Genomic DNA, 21,592 nt, shown 5'->3' on the forward strand with positions numbered 1-21,592 from the left:
ACATGTGAACAACATCAGGAACAACGACTCAGCCCCCTGGGAGTCGCTGCATCACTGGACTACAAAATCAAGCTGCTTTTCCCCTGTATCTCCCAGTAGCCTCATGAATTTTGCACTGCTGAGCACAGCAGCCCAGCTCCTGTGTGTGTCTCCACACACAACTACACACTCTGCAGGCAAGGCTGGAGACAAACACCAGCACAGAAGGAAATTCTGATTCCTTAGAGAAGTGCTGCTGGTTTTTCTGCTCGACAGTAATGCCTCACACAGGACTCCAGTGTGTGTCCAGACTTCCTTCTTGTGTTGATTTATTTTTCACATTTCAGCTACAGTAAAGGGGAAAGATTCATGTTTTCAAAGCATTTCTTCCCAGCTTCATTAGATTATTTCCATATTTTCTTAATTGACACTTTTAATTAATCTATTTCTCAGAAACATCAGCCTCTCTCTCTATGTGACTTGAGTGTTTCATACTGACAGAATATGTAAATAACTCATCAAACCTCATGTCAATCTGGCAGAGGTGGACTGCACTCAACAGATGTATTTGAAAGCTGTTTTTGTTGCCTGCATTTCTTATGGAAAGAGATCACAGGATGCTAAATGCTGTCAGTAAATGTTTAAGAGAGTGATATTGTATTTGAATTATCCCACTATTGTATTGGTCTATTGAACATCCAACCCAGGAAACAAGCCTTGGCTCTACATTCAGTCTTTGTTTCCATATTGATGGGGCTTTAACTGTCTCATTCCATTGTAACCTTAGAACAACCTATTTGTTTATTTATTTATTTTATATTCTATTGTATATAAATAATCAAGAGCAACCTGATTATTTATTTCTTTTTAAATGCCACTCAGAACATTACTCTCTTGTCCTTGACTTCATGGAACTGCAGGGAAATCTCTTGTTTCTAAAACTTAATTCCATCAGTGCTGGTCAAAACTTGCATTTTCCAATAGATTTTTCTTTAGCAGATAAATTATGTAAACATACTAAGACATATACATAAATATTTTAATTGAGGTAATTTTTTAAATGCTCAATGGTCATTGATTTAGAAACATTGGATCAAAAATAAAAATAACACACACAGACTCTGAAGATGTCAAAATCTAGAAGCAATTTTCCAAAATGAATGCTATTCCCAGCACAAATTCTAAATAAATATGCATTGTCATTTTCTGAGTAGAGCAGCGTATTTCTCCTGTAATACATTCTTCTATGCTGGCCAATAGGTTTCTGCAAGATAATGTTTTGCAAATAAACTAAAACTTAAAATTATTTTTCACACAACTGTTTATTAAACAGAACTTATGTGGTATACGTTGCGGTATTAGAAAATATCTGTATGCTCTTTAACACTACAAGCAGTTTCCCATGAGTTGGAATGTTCATTAAATATTCTTTTGTCTTTTGCCCTCCTGTTTCCTCTTGTCTTTTCAAAATACCGAATGCTTTTAAAACTTGAGCACTGTAGAGTCCCCCAAGCAAAGATAAGGAAAGTAAATGTTTATTGGGGAAAAGGTGAATGTCAGTATTTTAATAAGGATATTAAAGTGCTTTAAAAGGGAAGTAACTTCTTACATTCCAGCTCAAAAGCAAACTTCTGCCTGACAAGTAAGTGTAGTAACATTTCCCCATGTTCTTTGTCATGGTCATCTTGTTTCCACAGTTTTTATTATGTTTTTCTCACAAGTATCTGGGACTGCCATCAGGTAGTGCCAGAACCATCCACCAAGGCATGTCCTGCAGATCTCTCAGGATTAACCTGTCATGTCACCTGCAAAACAGCTAAATTTCCATGTATTATTCTTCATATTAATGGCCATATTTTTCAGCATAATATACCCTTTGAACTCTCATATATCTGATAAGACTCTAAACAGGTAATTCTGCATTGCAGGACTGGGTTATTCACCAGCAGTGAAGGTGGAAGATTGACAGAGGGGGGTGGACAGGCAGGCACCAAGAAAAACACAGGCAAAAAGTAGAACTCTGCATATTTGCTTTGCCATAAGCTTCAAATGCAGAAGAAGCACTAGGTTCATCTCTGTAAGGATTCCATAGCCTTTAATCCTCATGTTTGGTTTACCCAAACTGATCACATTTACATGGAAGGAATAGAAGGGAAGTATCTGGCTCAACAACTTTGAAGGACTTTTTTTAAAAATATAACTCATGTTAATATGAACCATCCAAGCAATTTGACATTCATTCTTTCAAAAATGTACTCCAAAGCCTTAATCCTACAAACATCTAAACCATTTCTTTATTCCTGAGGGTAGAGTGCACACAGGGATAGACATTCTCTACATCAGAAAGATACAAAAGGCCACAGTTCTGCTTTGAATGAATTTTTGAAGATTCATTTGTTTAAAAAAATTAAAGGAAATGTACTCCCCTGAAAGAGTGGGCCACAGCTATAATCCAGTAGGAGTGGGCAACCATTGTTTAGTAAGTGATAGGTGCTCATCAGGTGCTGAGCTGAAGTACCTCACCTTTCTGCTTTTTTGTCTTTTCCCAAATGCAAAATAAGATACAGAAGCTCAAATTCCTAACCCCTAGACTAATGCATTTTATTTGTGCATGCTGTATACAGGCACTCAATTTCCACAGTCCAGCTGATGAGTCCCAGCTCATTAAGTCGCACTAACTCAATTGTGTCCAAGCTGATGATGACTTGTGAGGTTCACTGGCACTGAGTTTCTGCTTGAGACAGAAACTCCTGGATACTAATCAACAGCAGTGAATAAAATGTTCATGTGTACATGGCCTTTATCTGATCAGACTTGTTTCTGATGCTCTGTGGAGTCCCCATCTGAACCAGCTGCCTCAGAGCCTCACTGCTATCAGGGAAGGTCCTGTCAGCTGAGTTAAAAGTGCTCAGTGCCTCAATCCCATTCCCATACACAGGCACACGCAGTGTTTGATATCTGGATGGCTCTCCCATACCTGTGCTTTCTGTAGCAGCAGTCAAGGGCCAAGCAGGATTCTTAAAGTCCAAAGTAGATCTATGTGGGGGCAATTGAATGAAGGTCTGCATGCACCTGTATCACCAAGTGAAGGGGTCTGCTCCTCCCACACATCCAGTGTTTTCTACTGCCAGAGACAGGACAGTGGATTTAGTGGATCTTTGATCTGGCTGGATGGAATCCTTTTTACTTTTCCTGTTAAAATTACAATGGGACTTACTTTAAGGCTGAGTTGTTACACATCCCATAATTTTCTACAAATTAATTCTCTGCTGCAGTATGTTTATTGGGCAGAATGTCTCAGGCAAGGATTTTCTGTTCAGAAAAAAGTTTACAGCAGGAGTACAGACAGCAAAGCACCTGACTGGCAGGGTTTGGGTTGTGATCCAGGTGACTGAACTGCACTGCCAACTGGGACCACAGCCTGAACCTCCTCCTGAAACCTCCTTCCTGTGGCTTCTGCCCCCTCTCCTGGCACAGCATCCACCACTCATCACTTGTCCCCAGCAATCTGCTCACTCAGCCTTGACCACAAAGTCACAGTCCCTCTGTATCCCTGTTCCAGAGGTTGTGTCCACTGTGCATCCCAGTCCAGGTCCTTCCTGACAGTCCAGGACCTGCTTCCCAAAGATCTTCACTCAGAAAGGGCTTCACATTGCTGGGTTGGGAAGAATCCTCTTCAGCTCTGCCAGTTATACAAAATACAACATTTTCTGTTCCTCAGGTTTATTTTGTCCCACCTCCTGGGTGAAACAAGCCTCCCCCACAGTTAAATCATCCTTGCTCTTTTCCTATCCTGGCAAACACCTTCCATATTCCTCCTTTTATTTGGACCCTGTTCCTGTTCCAGGGATGGTTTGCTTTTGAGGTTTTTCCATAAATACATGCACTCATGTAATTGCACTTGTTCTGCTGATATTTGTAGTTTGAAAACTGAAGTCTGAGTGCTGTCTCAAGATTTTTCACCACATTTCTAATTCTTATTATCTACTTCCCATTTTCATTTTGCTGCTGCCAGAACTAAGGCCACATGCAGAGGGACTTTGTAGGAGAATTCAGCTAAGCTTTGTTTTCTCAGATGAGGAATGCTCTTGCTATAAGTGCCTGTCATCACAAGCCTTTAGAAAATATATCATGAAAACAGGGAGTGACTGGGGAAAACTAGAAACTAAATAAAAGACTACAAGTATATGTGCTTCTAGTTTTAGAATTAGAAATTGAGGAAAAGGCCTTATATAATACATCAAAAGACTTTTATATAAGTGATTTATTTGGTTTAGGATAAGTGATTTATTTGGTCTATTTTTGTTCCAGGCTTTCAGTGTTATAAATAACGGCAAGATCTCTTTCAAGCAGAAATACAACACACACCTTGCTAAGACAGAAACTTTCCTAATTCTCATGTAGGAAAGATGAGGTGTTGGTGGATGTAAGTCATAATTCTGGCACACTGACAAGTATTTCTCCAAAAACAAGACTTGGAAACATTAATTTACAGCTTTGGAAGTTAAAGGGATGTTGCAAGTACAGAGAGGAGTCGCTTCTCTTCCAAAACTCATCCAAATTCCTGCCGTAATCCTACCACAAGCCCCACAATTCCAGATTCTCACATAACATGTCCATTATCATCCAAGCTGTTCCCTGCTTCCTCACCTAGAAGTGGAAGCTGTGTTGGATCACCAACAGCACAGGAAAAATCTGGGAGACACACAGGAGGAAATAACAACAGCACCCCTGATGGAAGAACAGCTCCCTGTGCCAGCTGCTCCCTGCTGAATAATAACATCAATTATCCCCCTTTGGGGTATGCAAGGCTGCTTTTTGCTTCCCTGTCTCCCACACATGCCCACAGTGAGAGCTGCTGGCACAGGGTAACCTTGTTCTCTGAAGCCTCTATTTAGAACTGGTTCCTGCACTGGTTTTTGCATCTATTCAAAATTAATCCAGCCTGAAAATAGTCAGTTTTTTCCCTCTCATCTCAGGTTGTTAATAAAACACTTACAATCAGTACTGCCCTAGAGCCCTTTTTTATTATTTCATTTGAAAATTAAGGAATTAAAAAAGATGATTTCAGAAGATGACCCATGCCTGGAAGTGTTCAAGGCCAGGTTGGATGGGGTTTGGAGCAACCTGGTCTAGTGAAAGTTGCCCCTGACATGGAAGGGGTTTAGAACAAGATGCTTTTTAGAGTCCCAACAAACCCAAAGCAGCCTGTGATTCTGTGATTCTGTTCCGACTCTGGACAATCCCCAAATATACAAATATTTAATGCCTTTTCCATGCTTTCACTTAACAGAAGGAAGGTTTTCAGTTGTTCCTAAGAAAATCAAACTTATTTTTGCTGTCATGTCTCTGCATTATTTTGACATCACATTAGAGGGAAAACCTGAAGTTCAGCACATTACTGGACACAAGAAAATCTGCCAGGTGGAGCTTCACAGAATGAAAGAATCACAAGTACAACTTCTCACAAGTCCATTGATGGCTATTTTCTAGACTCCAAAGAGTTTTTCTGCACTTCAAGCCTAAAATATGATGGCTGTTCTCTGGAAAAAGTCTTTTTGGTAGCTCATTTACAAGCTACATATACAAGAACCATATACACTCATATAGACTGTAGAGAGGCCTTGGTGGAAGAAATAATCTAATGAGGTTGATGGTCTCAAAGATTGTGTTGAGCTAAAGAGAAGCAGGCCAAGTGAGTTACTCATTTTCTGAAGCATATGAATAATGTGTATAGATTTTTCTTTTTTATTAGTTGTCTTGAAAAAAATAAACAAAATATGAGTTAAACTGATGATTTTTTTCCCATTGTTTTCTTAGCAAATTTAAAGTAAGTTTGAACACTTTTTTCCCAAAGTTAAATATTTTCTCTTCTGTGGATGTCTTTTAAAAATGAATGTCAATGCATTTTCAGATAAAACTATTTTGAAATACTAATGAAAACACTTCAGTTAAAAATGTCAAAATGAAGACATTTATTTTCCATTCTTTATTTCTGTGATGACATTTGAAGACAAAAGTAAAATGAGAAATGAACTGTGCTTTCTTAGCTTGTCTTATGACATAAGAGTTTACACCTTTTTTCCACCATTGATTAGAAAGGCCTCTGAAGATGTTTTTCCACAAAGCAGATTACAGAGAAGGATCCAACCAATGTATCTGACAAAATTTTGGTGGGAGCAGAATAGAGAAACTCAAATAGAACAGAGACCTCTGCTAGAATGTTTCTAGATAATCACAAGCAAATACCCTATAAATGTGATTAATTTCTTACAAACTGATACACTATAAAAAAAATAACTCATCTCTAAGCAAATGAAATGTCCTTAACAGCTTTACCTGTTCAGTTTATTTGCTGGTGAACTAGACTACAGATTAGGAGCAACAATATGCACTTTCCATGCTCAAAGGCCACGCTGAGGTGAAATAAGTATCTTCATAACCTGATATTTAGATTTGAAGAGAGTGTGACAGGGAGAAAACAGAACCAAAAGCCTCAGAGGAACAATAGAGCTTGTTTCCAAAAATATTGATCGGAGCGTTGCTGTTTGAAGTCAGCTTGGCTCAGGAGGGTGGCTGATGAGCTGAAGGATCGTGCACTGTTTTGACAGGAAGGCAAACATATCAGTTTAAATTTAACAATCCCTCTACTCAACTTGTCATTTCAAATCTTTCTTATGCCGTCGACCTGACATTAGATCAATAAAATTATGATATTTTATGGCACATCAGTGACATAGCAAAATGTTGATTGAAAATCTTAGAGGATGGAAAAATACCAGAAAGCATATATTACATACGTGGGTTTTCTTTTGGTTTTTTGGGTCTTTTTCTATAGTAATGAACTCTTTTACATCAAAGATGTTAACTGGTTTCATCTTTGCCATATAACTTTATTCAGTATTTACTGACATTTTTAGGGGATCATTTCTGACTCAAGAAACTTTGACTAGCCCTAAAGGAGAACAGTTAGCTGAACTCATTACTTTTTCTGAATATACACATTGAAAATATTTGTTCTCCTTGACTGTTTCACTTCAATATTATTTTCATCTTTCTATTATTTCTCTATGTGAGAAAGCATTATTACAATTTTTCTTGAAGTGTAGCTCAATACTTGCTATATGTATAAAACTAAATCTTTATGAATGATACCAGAAGGTAGGTTAAAATGTTATATTTTTAACAGTAGTCTCAAAGTCTAAATGGGAAAAAAATAACCTTATTTGAAGACTGACCATAAAACACCCTCTTCTCAAGAAAGCCTAAACTAGTGCAAGTTTAGAAAAGTACACTACAGAAACCAACTTTGTAAAACATATACCTAGCACAATATAACGAAATGCAGAAAAGCTTTTTTTTTTTTTTGTGAGGTTAAGAAGGTATAACAGTAACAGAGGTTATATTTGGTGGAGTCAAAAATTTGGTTTCCATTACCTTGGGCTTTTTTGTAATTTGGAAGTGTGCAGCATTGTTCACATTTTGGACATTGGGGGCTCCTGTCTATGGCAGCAACAATCCTATTATCTGTGAAATTACCTCATAAATTACTCTCCCAAGAGTTTATGGGGAATGACGGGTGCTTAGTGGTGTGATTTGCATAACCTGTTGTGGGTATATGCATTAGGAAAAATTAAACACATCTATAGAGAGCACTGGCAACTTTGTCCAGCCCTGTAATTACAGACCCTGGAGTGTCTAGCACAGTTCAAGCCATCTGGTCCAATGAATCCCTGCTTGGATCATTGTCCAAATAAAGCAATCTTCCACTTCATATTATTTCTAGGAGAGATATCCCCTTAGAGTGCAGCATTCCCATCTGTACACTGAGGGTCTTCTGAGTGAGGGAATAGTCATTGAAGAACTGATGTGCCAGATTAGATTGAGACTGAAATTATGGATTTTAAAATTTTGCTGCAGCTATGCAGATCTTGACTTGAACCACTCAAGGTTAACCATACATTTCTCCACGGTAACTCTTCTTCTGACCACAACAGCAGGTCATTTTCAGCATAAAAACATCAACTGTGGCTCCACAAGAGGCTAAAGCCTAAAACATATCAGAGCAAGAGAGTATTCAAGGGAATACCACCTTTTTCTCATGCCCAAACTCCCAAGGTTTGCTTCTGGCTAGTGCCAGAGACAGGAAACATAGATATTGGATCTCACTGACCACATATGTTCTCAAGATGGATTCCTCCAAATGTCTCCATGGAGGTTAAAAAGTAGAAATAACTGGGACTAAATTAAACTCTTGATTTGAAAAAGTGAGAAATTCTATTTCAATGTGTTCCTATGATATGTGTGTCCATTATACATGTCCCTGCATAGATGCATATTATTCTTACTACATTTGAATTGCCCTGTCCATGGTGCAGGACACTGAACTTGTTGAACTTCACTTGGTTCTTGCAGTCCCATTGCTCAATCTTGACCAGGTCCCACCTGATGGTCCCTTCCTCCATTTGTGTCACCTGTCCAGCTCAGCTTCCTGTCAGCTGTGGAGGTGCTGGGGGTGCACTCGATCCCACTCTCTGTGGCACTGATAATGATATTAAAGATCCCCAGTGCCATGGCAGAGTCCTGTGAGGACACCCCTCATCCCTCCCCTCCAGCTGCACATGGAGCACTGACCACAGCCCCCTGGCTGTGCCCATTTCGACAACTGCTCCTGCACCAAAGCGCCCCCAGCCTTCACAGCCAGGGCTCTCCAAAGTGGAGATCAGGATGTCGTGTGGGATTGTGTTGAGAGCCTCACCACGGGAGCCTGGGCACAGCAGGGCCTAAAAGTCTGGAAGCCCAGGGGCTGTGCCCTACAGGTACAGCCATTTTCAGCTGAATCCAAGTGGTTCCACTCTTCTAGACACGTCAGACATGGCACTTTCTGACAGAGTCACCTCCCAAGGGCCCTTAGTGATGCGGGGTCAGATCAGCACCGAGGGGCCAATGTGACACTGCAGGGTGTCACTGCCATGACCTGCAGGGATTGTCTCCCAGCTGAGCCACTCTGCTCCCTCACGGTGAACCAGCTCCCTGGAGAGCTCTGCTGCAGAGGAGAACAGAGATGGCAATGGAGGAGAAGGCAAATGTAGTGGTGTGTTTTTAGTTTCGTGTGTTTATGGTTTGTTCCTATACTGTTCAATGTATGTTGATGGTTCATTCCATGTACCCCTCTGAGACAGCCAAGGCACAAGAGGAGGCCATGGCATCTTCTCCTGCCCTTGGTGAGCAGGTGAAAGCTGCAGGGGCAGACAGCCAGGCAGCTGCCCCACAACTGGCCAGAAACCTACAGCCTCAGCAGGCAGCAGCTGGGGACAGTTGTGGGGTCAGTGCTGCCAGTGCCAGGGACCAAGGAGGTGGCCTTGGCTAAGGAAGAGTGGAAAGAATCTCTCAAGCAAGAGCAGTCTCAAGAGCCAGGTGACAGTGAGGAAGAACTCTCCCAAAGGGACGACAAGAGAGACCAAGATCAGTCCCAGGTGCAGGGGGACAGAGACCAAAGCCTGAGCAGTGCTGCAGGGGAGCAGGCACACACAAGGCCATGGCCTCCACAGGCTGCAGGCTGTGCCCTGGCAGTGTCCCTTCTGCTTCAGGTGGGCACTGTGGGCTCTGAGCAGGCTGTGCCCGTGTCCCTGCATGGGGGGACAGCTGAGGATTAGGTCCTCAGCCTGCTCAGCATCCCACAGCAGCACATGAGGATAGTCTCAGGAGATGGGAGTCCCATGTGTCTCAAACAGCCACAGGTGGGGGGCCGTGGAGTCAGCCCAGCACTCTTGGTAAGAGCACACAAGAGCTGCTGGGAGTAATCCAGCACTGCTGGGAATGACTGGACATGACCAAGAAGAAACTGTGACAGGAGAAGGGGTCCATGTAGAGGGAGAACAGCACTTTTCAGGGACACACATTCTTCTTCTAGTCCCTGGAAAGAAGCACAACGCAGGACACCAAAAGGGCACCATAGAAGCCAGGAAGAGAGAGTGGACTGCAGGGCAGGATCAAGACCACTCAAGAGGCCTGACACCTCTGACCCATTTCCATAAAGGTTTGAAAGAGCAGACTGTACATGACAACAAATTAGCATAGAAAGCAAGAAACTTGTCTTCAGGGCAGGGAAAATACTCCATGCAAAGGACCCCCCTCAAGCCTGGGCAGTGCTCCCCAGGACCCTGGAAATGCCATCTGGATCAAGGCTCAAACCAGGAATGAGACCACCATTAGCTGGGTTGACACTGGAACCATGACTGCTGATCTCTTTTGCTCTCATTTTTTCTTTTGCTTTCTCTATCTCCCTCCCTTTAACTCATCTCTTCTTCTCCCCCTTCCCTTTCCCCCCACTTCCCTGATAGGTATAGATAGGCTGGCTTAGAGACTAACATGGCCATAGCTATGCCAATTATGTAATTTATTACTAAAACTTAGTGAGTTTTTCAGCTCAGTCCCTAGGACTTTTGTTGTTCCTTTAGATCATGAGCATTTATGAGTCTTGGGTGCTTCCTTCCCCCTGAGGGTGGATTCACAAGGAGGTGGCTTTGCCATGGACACACTAATCAAAGTTCTGTCTCAAGCAGTTTTCCTTGGGGCATATTTGGGAATTTCCCGGACCAGTTTGTCCCAGATGGTTGGTTAACACCACATCCTGCAAGCTGCATTCCCCCCCAAAGACAAGGGCTAACTGGTTCAGGAATGGCTGTGTTCGTGCCAGTGCTCTTCCTTGATGGATTTTCCATTCCTGTGACAGGCTAAGAGGAGCCAGCCTATACATTTTCATATAGGCTTAACACAGACACAAGCTCTGCCAAGAAAACAGGGTGAAATTCAGTCACTATTTTAGTTAGTGATGAAACTCCCACCGATTCCTCTAGATCACATTTTCTTCCCTGAACTTTACTGCTTTATCCCAGTGATATGATTGAAGAAAAAGTGAGCCAAATGTCAATGCCTGGTTTTATAACCAGACCAACCTCAGGTGCCACAGCAGCTGCTTTTTACCTGTCCATCAAGCACAGGGCAGACATAGGAGTCAACAGACTCAGTGAAGTGACCTGTGTCTTATCCTTGTCCCCACTGGTGAGCGGACTCAGTGACCAGGCATGATTCAGTTCACAACCTTTCTGGCCCTTTCTTTACAGTCTGTATTAAACAAAATATGATCCACACAGTAAAGCTGGAATAGATTTGAAATTGGGCTGTACAAGTTCACTCACCACTTATAAACCATCTGAAAGGGTGCCATTTTTCCTCAGCACTTGACTGTACATTTATCCAGAAAATAAATTCACTAATCTCAGGTCAGCTAGAACAAAAATTGCCCTTTTAAAAAGCATATCTCGCATTGAGCTCTCATTCACAGTTCTTATTTAAAAGCAAGGAATCTTACTTTTATGTGGCTGCCTGGACAGAGAGTACATTTAATTGGATCATGAGGATATTTTCTCACAAAACATTTGACTGAAATACTAGCAGGGGGATTTTGAGGAACTGGATGCTGAAGCTGCTCCTGTGGCCATACAAGAGAATTTTCTCTAATGTACTGAAACATTTAGCTGTGTGAGGACATCACATATTTCCTTGTTATACCTTTCCTTTGGCATCTGATTTTGACCACAGAGACACAATACAGATCCAAAGATGAAACTTGTGCCTGACTCATTAGCACAGCCATTTTCATGTTCTGAAAATATATTGTCTCAAATTTCTTGTGGCAGCTGGATGGCTGCCACTAACAAGCAGTTACTTATAAAAATAATTTCTTCACATGTTCTTAAAATAGAAAAAGCAAAGTATACGCTGGCAGAGTTTTGATTTCAGATATTCAAATCTCAGGGCAATACTGCAGCTTAGTGAACAAGACAAGACACATCTGTGATAAACTACAGCCCACATTCTATCCCACTGGCAATTCATTTTCTACCATGATGCCTTTTCCATTTCAGTTAGTGGTGTGAACAAATAGGAAAAGGGCATCAAGTTATTTACTGGATGTGACTCAGAAAGCAGAATCAAATTTCACAGCCAAGGAAGGACAAATGGGAAGCTGATAAGGAACAATTTTCTTGGGACTTTCTGCTGAATGATGGTTTCTTCCAGACCTGTCCCTCCTCTGGACTCACAGATCCATTTATTTCATCTGATTTACCTTACCCTTTTCACTTCTTGCCTTGTCTCTTCAATTTGCACTAAATTCAGGCCTGTGAGATATATTACAGCAGCTGATTCCTTTGTTATTTTTTACTTGAATGGAGAGACCAGTGCTGAGCATAGAGAGGTGCTGCTGTGCACACACTATCAGAGCTGCTACAGCAGAGACAAATCATTTCCCAACTTAATTAAAACCCTTCTTATTCCATCATGACCCAAAAAAGGTAAAATTCAGAAACAGTACAGACCATCTATCCAGAATGTTTAAGGATTTCCTGGCCCTCACACTAGCACGGTCTTAATAATTCTGGTTTTTAACTTGTTGGACACCATGAGATTGGTTATTCCTTATGCACAAGAATAATAAATGTTTTAATAATAATTAACGCCTGTAAAGTTTTCTGCAAAAAAGATAGTTACTATAGAAGCATTAAGATGTTTGTATATATACAATCATTATTGCAACTTATTTAGTTTGAAAATAAGAAAATCCATACATGGCAGAGGTTAATTATACAAGTGTTTGTTTGTTTTTTAATAAAACAGAATATATTTTATTTACTTATTAACTTACAGATAACAGGTTACATTTAAGACTAAATTATTTCAATCTCATACTATTAAATGAACCTGAGTTTGCAGCAGAACATGGCTGGAGCAGCACAAAGAGAATCACATCTATAATTCATACAGTTCTGTAGGGAATCTTTGTTGCATTCCAAGGCCATAGGCAAAGCACTGGTGTAGGGAGTATTAAATACTTTGCTGGTCACTATTTGTATCTACCAGTTTACTAACAGATAATTTTGGTGGTAAAAATCACTCTGGAAAATCTTCAGAAGAGGTTTCTATATCTTTGTCTATGTTCAAGAAATGGGTCTGCACTTTTAAGTACGGTAACATCTGAAAACAGAAGTCCGTATGGATGAGTACTTCATTCTTTCCTCTACCTCCATATTTAAAACAAGAGTGACACACCATCAGAAAATAAATTTAAATTCTCTGGTGGAGTGGGCTGTTGTTTTTGGAGAATCATGAATGTGGTGAGCCCTGACTGAAAATACTACACTGAAAGAATTAAAATGCATCAAAGACAAGCTTCCTTCTATTTTCCCTACCACTACTTCTAGGACAAGAAATTAAATCTTAGTAAAGTTCTTAGGCAATCCAGAATTCTAATATTTAATTTTGTTTTCTCTGTTTTATTTTGGTTTTAATACTAGATTTCAATTCACAAAAAAAAAAAAAAAAAAAAAAGAAAAAAAAAAAAAAAAAGAAAAGAAAAAAAAAAGAAGTTTGAATCTATCTAAACCCAACTCAAGGTCGTCTCTAACACTGTTATCACAATTCACAGAGCCTTTGGAAAGACTTCTTTTTGGGCTGAACGAATCGTAATTTGTCATCTCAAGTTTTAGAGCCATCTGTTTGAAGAAGCATTAAATCTACACTATTTTTATCCAGCAACTACAGCATCTATTTTTATTTTGTTATGTTTTACAGGAGCTCTATTGTTAGGTTTTTTTCAAAGCCTTCTCAAGAGGTTTAAACTTCAGATGACTTTTTATTTTTAACTTTCTGAAATGCTACCTGGTTTTAATTTATCTTCATTTCTCTATTATGAGGTAGCTCAATATGTTCAGACTGTCTGGTTCCTTAAATCTTAGAGATGGCCTGTTTCCCTTTGATACATATTTATGACTGTATTTACATATAATGTTTGAAATGAAAATTTAGAACCCAAAATTACATTCATCTAGCACGTCACTGTGTGCAGCAGATGCAATGATGGATTAGTACATATTCCAGTATGTCCCAGTTTGTTTTGACTCTCTGGGTTGGCACTAAGAAACGAGGAATGTACATCAACCTTCCACAAAACAAATGGTTATTTTTTCATGGTATCAACATCAGAATGAACAATTTATTTTAAAGAAATAGATGTCTGCACCAAATATGAGAGCTGGTTTGGTTTGTAGGAGAGAAGGATAGTCTTCCCTGAAGAGAAGGAGGAAAAAATGATAACAGGAAAATGAAGCAAGTAAATAAATCCCAAATTAGTTCAACAGGTGTTGGAAGAATTATGTCTGAAGTATATGGAATATATTACTTATAAGTACTCCTTTCTATTCCTTTCCTATTTTAATTTGACTGGATAAAAACTGTCTTAGGACTGATGACATTTCAGGAATGGCCCTGAAAAAACAGAAAGCAGCTAAGTGCAAAACTCTGGGACTTCTGGTACATACCATATTTTTAAACAAAATCATAAATAAAATACATGGAATAGATCAACCAGTAAATTAGCACAGTGTGGGGCAGCTGGGTTTAGTGAAAACTCCAGTGCCAATAAAGCCAATAGCAGTTTTGACATTGATTTCACAGGGACCAATAACTCACCTTACAGTACACATATTTCATACAGTAATTTTTGAGAAAAATGGATGAATTTAAACGAAAAACTTCTGATTTGAATTCCAACTCAGCCAAAATTGACTTATGATTTCATTAAATAATTCAGATTTGAATTCTAATATTTTTCTTTCCGAATACTTACAGATGTACAAAAGGTGATATAAAGAGTACAAGGGTTGCTGCAAGGGCTTTTACTGATTAAATAGTAGATCTGAATTCTTTTAGTAGATTGCTTATCTGAGGTCCTGTGCAGGAATAACAATTGGACTCAGTCCTTGTGGGTCCCTTCCAACTGAGCATCCTCTGTGACCCTGTGAAACCATATCTAAAAGAAGCAATTTGCTTCACTTAGTCTAAAAGTAAAATTAAGTAGAAAAAGATCCCCAGAAGAGATGGGCTGGGTGGTCATTTCCTTTTGTAGACCAGTGGCTAAATTCCTGGTAAAGAATTCTTCTCAGCAGGATGACATTGTGGCAGTTCAGCCTCAATTTCTGGAGACCAGCTTGTGACAGTGTCTACTGAATGTGAAGACCCAGCCACTAAACTGGCATAGGAAAATCTACTGAGAACTCAAAAAGTGGCCGAAACTTTCTTCTGGTGTGATCCAGTCCTCCACTGGACTCTCTTTCTTGACCTGATACAAGCAATAATCTATATGAAATTGGATGGACCAGGATTAAAGCTTCAGGGCTAAAAATAAGAACTGTTTTATTTATGAAAAATTCATTAGAGTCCTGTTATGTTGGGTTATGTTCTATATTCAGCCAACAGCCATGTTTCGGATGTATAATACATATTTATGCAAGTAGTACAAATCTAATAAATTCTTCCTTTCCTTCTCATTATTAGCACTTTATCACCTTTTTTAATCAAGGCACTCAGAACATAGAAGGGAGAAGCTCTGTTATATTGTCTCCACTTGTTTTATTTTCTAATAAAAGGTAAATTGCTGTTTTCCTTTTCTTGTTAAAGGTTGACTTTTTGGGGTTGTTTTTTCCCTGGATTTAATTTGCCATTGTAGTGCTGTCAAATGTTTTGCTATTAAAATAAGTAAAAGAGAGAAATAAACCAGATATCTAGAAATCTAGAAATAGATAGACACATCCTGTGTTGTCTACCTTGATATAATTTGCCATCCACAAAAATAGAAACTAAGTAAAACCTGTAGTTTGGCTGGGAAGGAAAAAAAAAAACCATAAAACACTCCAAAGTCTCATCTGGATTATTATTCTGTTCATAGAAACACTACTGATAGAAGCTACAACTACCCAGAGCAAATGAACTGTCACCATCTTGTTTGCAAAGCTGTGCTGGATAATGTCTTAGAAAAGAAGATAGAAGAAATAATGACAACTTCCACTTCAAGTACTAAAAAGAGGTTTCGGATATTTTACTCTTAAGAGTTCAGACTCTCTTCCTCTGCAAAGTAAATAATGCAAAAACTCCAAGAAGGATGAGATTAGATCAGAGCTCTGCTTTTCTATATCCTGGGCAAACACAAATTAAACTTTACAAGTCTTAACTCTGCACTGCTGAATGGAGGCAAAACCAGAAGGGTAGAAATAAGAAAAGATCAGAAAACAGATCAGGACTAAAGAGCCCAGGTGCTAAATCCATGTGTGGGCTCAGGCACAGCAATGCCAAACCTCACACACTGATGTGACAGTACCCAGGACTGGACTTTAAGGACCTTGAAGAAGGGTTTTGTGACAGCTGAGTTGCTCCAAGATATCATGGAGGGAATATTAATCTTTAGCCCTGGACACTAAGGAGGGTTGGATCCTTTCCAGTGCTGTTTGCTGATCTTTCACCTGTGATTCTCACACTGTATATTAGAGGGTCTCATCCCAAAGTCTGACTGGAGCTTCCTTTTGATATTATATCCTGACATCATATTTGAAATTGCAGTTTGAGGGAAAAATTTGTGTCTTCAACAGCAAAAAGTAGCTTTTTCATCACAAGGATGTACTTCCAGCATTGAAGGTAGTAAGGGGAAAGCTTAACTGAAAAAGCCCCTGGCTGTCAAATTCTAAAGTACCAGCTACATAGCAGCTTTATTTATGGAATTCTATCATCCTGCTAAGCACTTTGCAATCTTTATTTCTTTCTTCTCACCTTTGGCAGGCCTATATTCAATCCATTCTCTGTCTCACAGACTATTGAAAGCCTCTTGGGATGAATTACAGCATCTCAAAGAGGATGGATGGCAAGTTTTACCTCATGGCTCAGCTCACTCTGAACACAAACATGGACATTGGCAAAGGAGGTATCCAGGCCATGGGTACTTGTGGCTGCCCTTTGCCAGCCCAGGTGTTTTCCAACCACCTGCCACCATCAGTGCCCAAAGCCTGTTTGTTGAAGGGGAAATTCTAGTTTTAACTACTCAGGAGTAGCTACATGCTGTCCCAGCATTTCTTATTTGTGTAATGCCATCTCTAACTTGGAACAGGAAACCCTTGAGTTGTGTCCTAATGTCCCTTATAAGGCTGGACAAGACTCAGGGCAGTGGCATGATGGTTGGTGGTGACATTAGGCATGCACACAAAGGTTACCTTTTGTGTTGCAGCAGCCCTCTTATTAGAGGGGAGAAATGGGATGACACACAGACTTATTGCTTATCACAGCATGAAAAGGGTCCTGGTTTATTCCCATTTACTGCAGTGGTTCGGCTTTACCAAGGGTGCAGATCCGGCCAGCCCTGCCGCCACTACAACCCGGGGGCCACTTTGCCAGAGGCGTGAGCAAACCCGACCACGGTGCGGATAGTGCGCAGAATAGAAAGGCGGGACTCTCAGGATGTGCAACCAAGGGGTGCGTGTTCCCCAAGGCAGCGCTCCGAGAGAGACGCTGACCTCGGGATGCCACGGCTCTTTATTGAGTGGGTTACAGGGGTGGGATTGCGTGGGACCAATCACAACCTTTTGCCAACGTATAATGAGGGAATGCACAACTTTTGAACCAATAATAAGTAACTTGGGGAGGAGGAATGCATGATGAGGGGGTGGGGAAGTTATATAACTTAAGGATTGACACTTAACAGAAAAGTGGTAAACAACTATTATGGGATAGGGTTACCAGGACAACCAAGGTTTTGGCGGGAAAGTCTGGGGGAAGGAGAGAAGGGGAGAAGGAGAGGGAAGGAGAGGCCATCTTAAACAATAGTAATAATTACAAAATTATAAAACACAAATTATAAAACCAAACTGGAGCAGTGAAAACCCAATTGGAATTGAATTTAAGCACCACCACAATTTACAGCTCAGCCATTCTGACTCCAACCATTCACTGACTCTGCCTGCAGCAGCTCCTGCTGGAGGTTTCCCTTGCAGCCTCTGACTGCTGGTTATTTCCTGCTGAACTCTGACTGCAGGGATCAGTTTGCAGACTGTGACTGCAGGTTTTACCCAGCCAGACTGTGTCTGCAGGTTCCAACAACAGGCTCTGACTGCAGAGCCAGACTGACCTCACAGCAGTGATTCTCTCTCCTCAGGATCCTCCTTCTTCATGATTCCCCTCACCAGCCAGCTCACTCTCTTTTATCACACTTATCTTTATTGGCTATAGCTGTGACTCATCAGGGGCCAGGCTATAATGTGTAATTAACACGGCTGTTACTTATCAAGGGTCAGGTCACCTGTATTTCCAGCTCCTACACTTTTGGGCATCATCTATATCCAAATCAAAGGCTCTGTGGATAAAAGAAGGACTTGGGGACAGCTGCTGGGGCTGAGGATGTCCTTTTTCCTCACATATACACACAGTACTCTTGCCTTCATGCTTCAGTGAGTAGGGACAAAACAAACAGAAAGGTAAAGTCTGCAGGCTTAGGGAATAAAGTTCTAAGCTTTATGTTCTTATTATTTTCTTACAATTTTCTCTTTCCCTGGACTGAGACAGAAACCTTTCTTCTCTCCTGAGAGGGGGTGGCCCTGCAAGGGGCAGGACACACAGGAGGTACATTTTGGGGAGTGGTTACAGAATCAGCAGCAATTTTAACAATCTGATATAGACCAAACCTCCCACTGAGCAGCTCTGGCCAGGGAATATAAAGGAGTGTTTGAAGGTAGAGTGAGTGCATGGCTATCAAATGAGATCATAAAGCCTGTGCAGAGAGCCAATATGAGCCAGGATGCAGGTTCAGAACTGGGTAAGAAACAAAGAAACTTCAGTCAATAAAACACGAGTGCTGGAGTAGCAGGCACCCTCAGGGTTATATTTTAGGAAAAAGCAATTGCAGAGACTGAAGAGAAAATAAACTCTGATTTCTAAACACTCACAGATAGCTTGGAGTTTTAGCAGTTGCTTCCATTACAGCCATCTCATGCAAATAGTGCAGGTGAATCATTATTATAATCTCCCAGTTTGGAATACAATCATCTGTGTGGTGTTCCACGTGAGAAATATTAATTCTGTTTGCCTGTCTCTCTCAGTGGTGCCAGATGAAAAACTCCACACTATTTTCTTTATGTGTGACAATAAAATCAATTGGATTCCACAATTGTTCAGAAATAAGGAACTTAAATATTTTAAGAGAAGTTGGTCTAAAATAAGGCCAGGAAAACAATTCTCTCCAACTGTAATTTCCTGCTTGACTGCACAACAATTGTCTACAAACTATCTTCTTCTGTAGATTCAGCTAGAATTCAGCCAGGATGGATTCTATTAGAAAAACACGTCCATCTTTAAAATACTTGACATCAGCCCTATTCTCATGACTCTTGTCTTTTTGGATCAGGCAGGTTGGATGAATTCCAGGGAGCACCTTGTGATCCCCTAAACAAGGGGAACATGGAAGGAAAACTGATTGTGGTGGATGTAGAACTAACAAAACAAACAAATAAAACAAACCAGCAGAAATAAGTCTCTCCAGGCAAATTCTGCTTCAGCCCACAGGTTGAAATCTTTCTTGGAAGTAGTTCTCTATCTTAATTATTTTTGCTGTGATAAATTTCAGTCTTTCACTACTTTTCCAGTCTTCAATCTCTTTTTCTTGGGCAACCTTAAGGTCTGAGGCTTTGAGCACTGCAGTCTTCATCCTAAAAAAAAAAAAAAAAAAAAAAAAAAAAAAAAAAAAAAAAAAAAAAAAATTTATTTAGTAGCTCTTTTTTTCTTTCTTTTCTTTCTCCCACTAGGAATCTTGACAGGACAAATCAATTGGGCCTACTTAAAACCTTTTTATTTCTAACCATATTATTTTCTGTTCAACTTAACGGAGACAGGTCTCAGGGCTGCAATCTAAAAGCATCAATATGGATTTCTGACCTACACAGGTGGAAAAAGCACCATTTTTCTAAAATGAGACATATTCTCTGTCACAGTGCCTAAAAAATTACATAGTTCAAACTGCTTCTTCTAAATTATTGAATAGACACCAAGCAGTAAAGTTGTACAATGTGGAAGAGTTTTCAGCTGTGTTTGTCAAACTGTTCATTGAATTTTACATAAATGTAGCTTCTGCAAAAAAATATTGACAAGAAAATATGAAATAGTTTTGAACACAAACTTCCTCCATCTGGATGTATTGTGAAAAAAACAGAGGTGAGAAACATTGAGGAAAATGTGTTTCCTTGTGCATTTGGTTACAACTCTAGTTAAATTTTACTAAGTGCTGAATATGTCAAAATTAGTATAGTCTTAAGGGCAAGTATATAAACACACTCTAATTTGTTTTACAAAACAAAAATATATACATAGAAAGCAAATACGTTAATATATTTATACAAACATAAAAGAAAATAATGCATTTATTCCTTCTTGTGGACACTGACACAATCTGTCTGTTTTTTTTTTATTGGTCATGTTGTTTGGGTTTTGGGGGTTTTTTGGTTGTTTTTTGTTTGGGTTTGGGAGTTTTTTTCATTAGTTGGTTGGTTGTTTTTTGTTTACACTGGAAATAGCTTCCCATGCTTTCTAGGTGGCACGATAAAAATGCAATTTCTCCTCTATTTGAATTCAGATGTCCTGGAATGTGCAAGTAGAAACTCCTGTGTTCAGTAACTGCCAGCCCAGTTCCTTCTTTGCATATGGCAATGTCCACATAAGCAACAAATACTAAAAAAACCACAATTGGAAGTCAATAAATGATTGGAGGGACAACCAGGAAGGGCAAAGCAGTCAGAGCATGAAAGTCACAGGAAAAAGGCAGCACTGTGTGTGAAAGTAAATACAGGGAAATGTTGTTGTACTGATTGAACAGCAACTGCAAACAGGAGAGAACAGGTGACACAGAGTGTGAAGCCTAATTGTTTTAGTGTCATTATAGGACAGAGGCAAAAAAAGCAGCATTTTCTCATTTTTTAAATGCAAAATATTCCAAATGTTTGCTGTTATCAGAATGGAACACAGGGAAGGAGACAAAACAAAATAGTTGATACTTGTTTCTGGATATAAGTCAGTGCAGGTGTAAGGTTAGTATAAGTCAATATACTTTTGAATAAGCATAAGTCAAAATTGTTCATAGCTATTTTAAAGAGTTATGCATGTATCTGCATGGTAAAACATAAAATAAACCTTTTTTTCCTAACTACTGTTACAATGTTTGCATATACAATTCAAGTACTTCCACATTCAAATAAGCAGTTAAGCCTGGGCTCTAGGAACACATTTAGTGGTTCACAGGGCAATCACCAGTTGGAATATGTTTCTTACGCATCAACAAGTTTTTGAAAAACAAAAAAGGATCATCAAATATATTTGTGAAAAATGAGTGACTGTTTCAGGCAAGCCTTTTCCATACACATGCAGGACTTCAAGAAATTTAAATTAAGTGTACCTTTTTCAGATAGGGAAACAATTTTTTTCTTCATAGTGATAGCAAGATTATCAAGTTAATAATAACTACATCTTCAATACAATCTTTGATTGACAGTGTACTCCAATGATTTCCTTGAAAAGTGTTTTATTATGAGAATTTTCATAGGAAACTCTAATATATTCTGCAGCATTTCCCTACCTGTATCATAAGCAGTAAATACAGTTATAAAACTTCTGGAAATAAAATTATCTGATCCAGTTTGGGAGGTAGTGAAGTTAGAAGATGGAAATTTAAAATTCTGTTTAGATAAAC

Source organism: Zosterops lateralis, assembly GCF_965231275.1.
Source record: "Zosterops lateralis genome assembly, chromosome: 5".
Lineage (NCBI taxonomy): Eukaryota > Metazoa > Chordata > Aves > Passeriformes > Zosteropidae > Zosterops > Zosterops lateralis.